Source organism: Lolium rigidum, chromosome 6, assembly GCF_022539505.1.
Source record: "Lolium rigidum isolate FL_2022 chromosome 6, APGP_CSIRO_Lrig_0.1, whole genome shotgun sequence".
NCBI classification, from domain to species: Eukaryota; Viridiplantae; Streptophyta; class Magnoliopsida; order Poales; family Poaceae; genus Lolium; species Lolium rigidum.
This window is the reverse complement of record NC_061513.1, coordinates 53,384,101-53,390,100: the sequence shown is the minus strand read 5'-3', so window position 1 is coordinate 53,390,100 and position 6,000 is coordinate 53,384,101.

The window sequence follows — 6,000 nt, the reverse complement described above, 5'->3', positions numbered from 1 at the left end:
GGGCGGGATTCGGAGGCAATCGTAAAGGCTTCGTCTGCTGCGAGGTGCCCGACGAGGAAATGTATCAACCCGCAACCAACGCCGCTCTTATCATTCTGGAAAAAGAGGGCCTCAATGAAGAACAACTCGAAGATGAGCTGAAAGACTTGGTGGATGACAACTGGTCCTGGCAGGTGTGCAAGCTCAACGGCTCAGATTACTCCGTGGTTTTCCCGTCCAAAGAAAGCTTGCGCATGGCGATCCGCGGGGGCGGCATCACCTTACCCATGAGCAAGACCAAGGCCATCGTCACGATTCCCACGGATGATCCGTTGGTGGTGGAGAAGCTGGAAGAGGTGTGGGTTCACCTCGTTGGCGTTCCGCCTCCTCTCCGTCGCGCAGACCGTCTTTTCCTCAGCACCCGCGAGGTGGGCAGGCCCATCGCGGTGGATGTGGAGTCTCTTGACCACCCAAATGGCCCCATCAAGATGTCCTTTGGGTGCCAAGCCCCTGTCCAGCTGCAAGAGCACATCACTCTGTTTGTGAACATGCAAGGATTCCGGATCCGGATTGTTCCCATCTCCAAGGGCCCTGCAGAGGAAACAAACAACGACCCACCCTCCCCGCCGGCCAAGAACGGAGAAGACGACAAAGAGGAAGATCAAGAAGAGACTGATGAAGACAGGTGGGACCAAAGGCGCAAGAAACACACCGATAAGGCCAAGAACACTCCCGCTTCCGCTCCGGCAGGGGGAAAAGAGGGCTTTGCGCGGAAATCTGTCCCGCATGTAGCCACAGAAGGGCCCACCTCACCCTGCTCGCCTTCTACCTGCCGCCCCAAGGACTCCCAGCCGAACCTGGTAACGCTCCCGGCAACTGCTTTCACTCAGTATGGCTCGAATCTCACGGAGCAAGGCGACATTTTTTCCCACGGTGGCCAAGATGATCAAGCAAGTGCTCGTCTCCCCTCCTGCCTCGTCCCCACGGCGGTCAGACTTGGAACAGCTACAGCTCTCTACCTCTTTATCTGATGAAACGGATGGGGGACAATCCTATATCACGCCGGGGAAGGCCTTGGCCTTGGGGGCCGAGGACAAAAAGGAGATCGGCTGGCACAGCCCGGTTTCGGGGGAATCCACGGCCTCAGCTCGTCAGGCCAGTGAAAGGCGCAGCAAAAGCAACAACGATCGCCCATCCAGGAGGCTCATGCTGGAAGCTGCTGGGTCGCAACTTTTCGCTGAGGAAGACAACTCCGGGCCAGACGTGACGAGGACCTCGCTGCACCAAGCCCCTGCCATCAAGGACACCTCAACAACTCCGCAAGCTCTTCTGGAAGAATCCCCAATCCCGGCGCTGGGGGCTTCGGTGGCACGGGCGCCCCGAACCAAGATCTCTACCGCTGAAGCCCTGAGGAAGAGTGCAAGGAGTGCGGGGGTGGCGGATGAGCCAGTGCTGGCCAGAGCCATCCGCCTCGCGTCTGGCAAAAACGCTCCGTCCTCATCCAAACCAGGTAACGTCGATTCGTCCAACTTTACTGCTTTCCAATCCGTCCCTATCGATAAATTGCTGTCGGTGGCGCACGATAGTTGTGTTATCTTTCCTTCCTCTTCTTTGGGCCCTCCCGAGAAAATTATCTCCTTGATACAAGCTAGGGAGCTTGCACAAGCCGATCTGGCAGCTGCAAGACACAACGCGGAAGTTGAGGCGGCAAAGGCGCAAGCGTCGGCCACGGTCGAGAAGGACCCCCAAATGTCACAAGAAGGGCTTGTGGCACAATCTGGGGAAGGTAACACCAACCTTGATTCCAAGGACAAACCAGCTAAAAAGAGAAAGGTGATGAAGAAGCAATACCCTGTGGGACCAAGACCGCTAACCCGCCAAGCACGGGCTCAAGGGAAGGTTTCCAAATGAGATGCCTCTTTTGGAATATCCGGGGGTTCGGTCGTAGGGGGCGACGAACTCTCCTGAAGGATTACCTCCGAGATCACAAGATTGACATAGTGGTTCTCCAAGAAACCATCAAACAAGATTTCACTGACGCAGAGCTGCGCAGCCTGGAGGTGGGCGACAAGTTTTTCTGGTGCTGGCTCCCGGCTAATGGGCATTCCGGGGCATGCTCATGGGCGTTCGAGACAGTAGCTTTGAAGTCGGTGTGGTAGATATGGGCCAATTCTACCTTAGCACCTCCATCCTTAATCGCGCAAACAAGCGCATTGTGACGATCATTGGGATCTATGGACCGGCGGATCATGGGCGATCCGGGGTCTTCCTCGAGGAAATCTCGGCCAAGGTGGCCAGAACCAACACTCCCCTCCTCATGGGCGGAGACTTTAACCTCATTAGAGCGGCCTGTGACAAGAACAACGATCGTCTGAACTGGAGACTCATGGACCTGTTTAATGAGCATATTGCGGGCTGGGCTCTTCGGGAAATCCCACGCTCTGGGGCTCGGTTCACTTGGACGAACCGTCAAGTCAACCCAGTTCGCTCGGTCCTCGACCGTGTTTTCATCTCTCCGTCTTTCGAAGGTTTCTTTCCTCTGTGCTCCCTCTCTGCGGAAACGAGCTTGGGATCAGATCACACCCCGCTCATCTTTGACTCCGGTGAAGGGCTGCCGGAGCGAAGTAACCGCTTTTTCTTCGAATCAGGTTGGTTCGAACGCCAGGACTTCCTCCCCATGCTTCACAATACCTGGATCAATCTCTCGGCCAAAGTGGGAGGCCGGGATATCATTGACTGGTGGCAGTTCATGTCTGGCAGCTTGCGCCAACAGCTTCGAGGTTGGGCTCGCAACTTGGGTATGGCCAGTAAAAGGGAGAAAGAAAGCCTGATGACCCAGATCATGCAGCTCGATGTGCAGGCCGATTCCAGTGGGCTGGATGAGGACGATTGGGCTCGTAGATACTACCTCGAGGACCAACTGCTCCAAATAGTGTGTGCGGAGGAAGAGTACTGGCGACAGCGAGGAAGGATCAAATGGGCCCTCCAGGGGGATGCCAACACGGCCTACTTCCACGCGGTGGCAAACGGTCGGAGACGAAAGTGCTCGATCTCTTCTCTTAACCTTGGGAACGAAACTACGGACGATCCCAGGAAAATTCAAGCTGCCATTTATGATTTCTACCGTGCCTTGCTCGGATCGGCGGGGAGCCGCTCCTGTAGCCTGTCCCCAAGGACGTGGCCATCAAGCGCTCAAGTGTCCATCGAAGACAACAACCAGCTGATGCTGACTTTCTCTGAAGAGGAGCTAGATCTCATCGTCCGGGAGATGAAGTCCGACACAGCCCCGGGCCCCGATGGTTTCCCTGTTCTGTTCTTCAAACGCTTCTGGCCCAATGTGAAACGCGGGGTTCTCCATATTCTCAATGATTTTATGCTGGGACGCATAGACATCTCCCGCCTAAACTTCGCCATCCTCACCCTGATCCCCAAAGTCCCAGGTGCGGACAATGTCTCCCAGTTTCGCCCAATCGCCCTCATTAACGTGATCTTCAAAATCGTTTCTAAGGCGTTTGCGTTTCGTCTAGATCCCATTGCGCAGAAAACCATAAGTCTGAATCAGACGGCTTTCATCAAAGGGAGGAACTTGTTGGAAGGACCTCTGGCTCTCATTGAGATTGTTCATGAGCTGCGTTCAAAGAGATTAGGAGGGGTTCTCCTTAAGATCGACTTCGAGAAGGCCTACGACCGGGTTAACTGGGAGTTCCTGGCCGAGGTTCTTCGGTGCAAAGGTTTTGAAGAGGCTTATATCCACAGAGTGCTACAATTAGTGTCCGGCGGGCAGACTGCCATTTCCATCAACGGTGTGATTGGTCCGTACTTCAGGAACAAGAGAGGAGTGCGCCAAGGGGACCCGTTATCTCCTCTCCTGTTTAACTTCATCGGCGAGGCGCTGTCGGGTATCCTCTCCGCCGCGGGGGCGGCAGGTCACATTCAAGGTGTGGTGCCTCATTTGATCCCTGGTGGGATTTCACACCTGCAGTACGCGGATGATACGCTCATTCTTATCCAAAATTCGGAGGAAAACATAGCCAACCTCAAATTTTTGCTGATGTGCTTTGAAGACATGTCCGGCTTGAAAATCAACTATCATAAGAGTGAAGTCATTGTTATGGGTCAACCTTTGAAGGAACAGCAAAGAGTCGCGAATAAGCTGAATTGTAAATGCGGCTCTTTCCCTTTCATGTACCTGGGCCTCCCTATCTCGGACAGGAAACTGCGGCTGGAACAATGGTTGTTCTTGGTCCGTAAGCTGGCTGGCAGAATCGAACCGTGGTTGAGTAAACTCCTCACCTCTGGGGGAAGACTGATCCTGTCTAACGCATGCCTTGATAGTATTCCCATTTTTGCCATGGGCCTCTTTCTTCTGCATGACGGGATTCATGCTAGATTCGACTCGCACCGATCCAAATTCTTCTGGGAAGGTGCGGGCAACAAACGTAAATACCATATGGTCAATTGGCCTTCGGTTTGCAGGCCGAAATCCTCGGGAGGTTTAGGCTTGCTTAACTCAAAGAGGATGAACATTGCCCTGATGTCCAAGTGGATATGGAAGCTCTACCAAGGCGAGACTTCTATCTGGGCGACGATCATCAGAGCCAAATATCGCGACGCCGACAACCTGTTCGAGGGTACCGGACACGGGGGCTCGTAGTTTTGGAAAAGCCTGCACAAAATTAAACATTTCTTCAAGCTGGGAGCGAAACATGTCATAGGGGATGGACGACGCACTCTCTTCTGGACTGATTGGTGGTGCACACTAGTAGAAAACCTCTCATCCATCTAAGCCATAAATACCGGTTCCCTTACGAACCGGTACAAAAGGGTGTATTAGTACCGGTTGCACTGCTCAGACCTTTAGTACCGGTTCGTAAGGACCTTTAATACCGGTTCGTGACACGAACCGGTACTAAAGGGTTTGCGTCAGTGAAAAACCTTTAGTACCGGTTCGTGACACGAACCGGTACTAAAGGTAGACCTTTAGTACCGGTTCGTGTCACGAACCGGTACTAAAGGTTTTTCTGCTCCCCCACGCAGCTCCACCCACCCCGTGGATCGCCTTTTTGACACTCGTAAAATAGAAAAGAAAATGATAGAAAATTCAAAAAATAAAATGTTTTCACATTCTTCTATGTTATGCAACCTACTATTAGGAAAAATTAAGAAATTCGAATTTTCACTTTTTTTGCAAAAAAGTTTTGAAAAATGGTAAAACCGCAATAACTTTTGCATACGACGTCGAAAAAATACGTATAATATATCAAAAAATCCTGGGAAAAAGTTACATCCGAATTCACCCGGGTTTACCCGGTTAGCCAATTTTTAGATTCTCAAAATTTCAAATGAAAATATGAAAGCAGGAAGATTTTAGTTTTTTTCCAGAAATTTAAAATTTTATATATTTTTATTTTTTTTAATTAAAATATTAATTGTAAGATTTTTTGAGTCCTAACATATTACTATTACTTTTATCAAATTATAAGATTTTCAATTTTTCAAGTTTTAGGTTTTGCAAAAAATATTAATTTTTTTAAAAATAATTAAAAATAATAAAAATTAAAAAAGTTAATTTTATTTATTTATTCAACATTATTATTACATCATTACTTTTATTTATTAAAACAATTATTTGGAATTCAAACGATAAAAAGTGTGACATCGACCAACATGTTAATAGGATTGATATGATACTATTATCACATACATGCGCGCGAAGCACTTGGAAGTGGAACGGGATGGAACTTGGAAGTTAAGCGTGCTAGTGCGGGAGTAGTGTGAGGATGGGTGACCGACCGGGAAGTTTGACTACGGGTAAGTAATTTGACTAGAGATTAAGTGTAGTTAGAGACTAACGGAAATACTAGTAATTCTGAAAAAATAAAAAAAAGGCCGTGAAAAAAAGGGTGTGAAAAATAATTAGAAAAAATGGAAAAAAAAAATAAACGAAATAGGCTTTAATACCGGTTCGTGTTACGAACCGGTACCAAAGGTCTCCAGCCCCACGGGTTCCTCCGTGCCCAC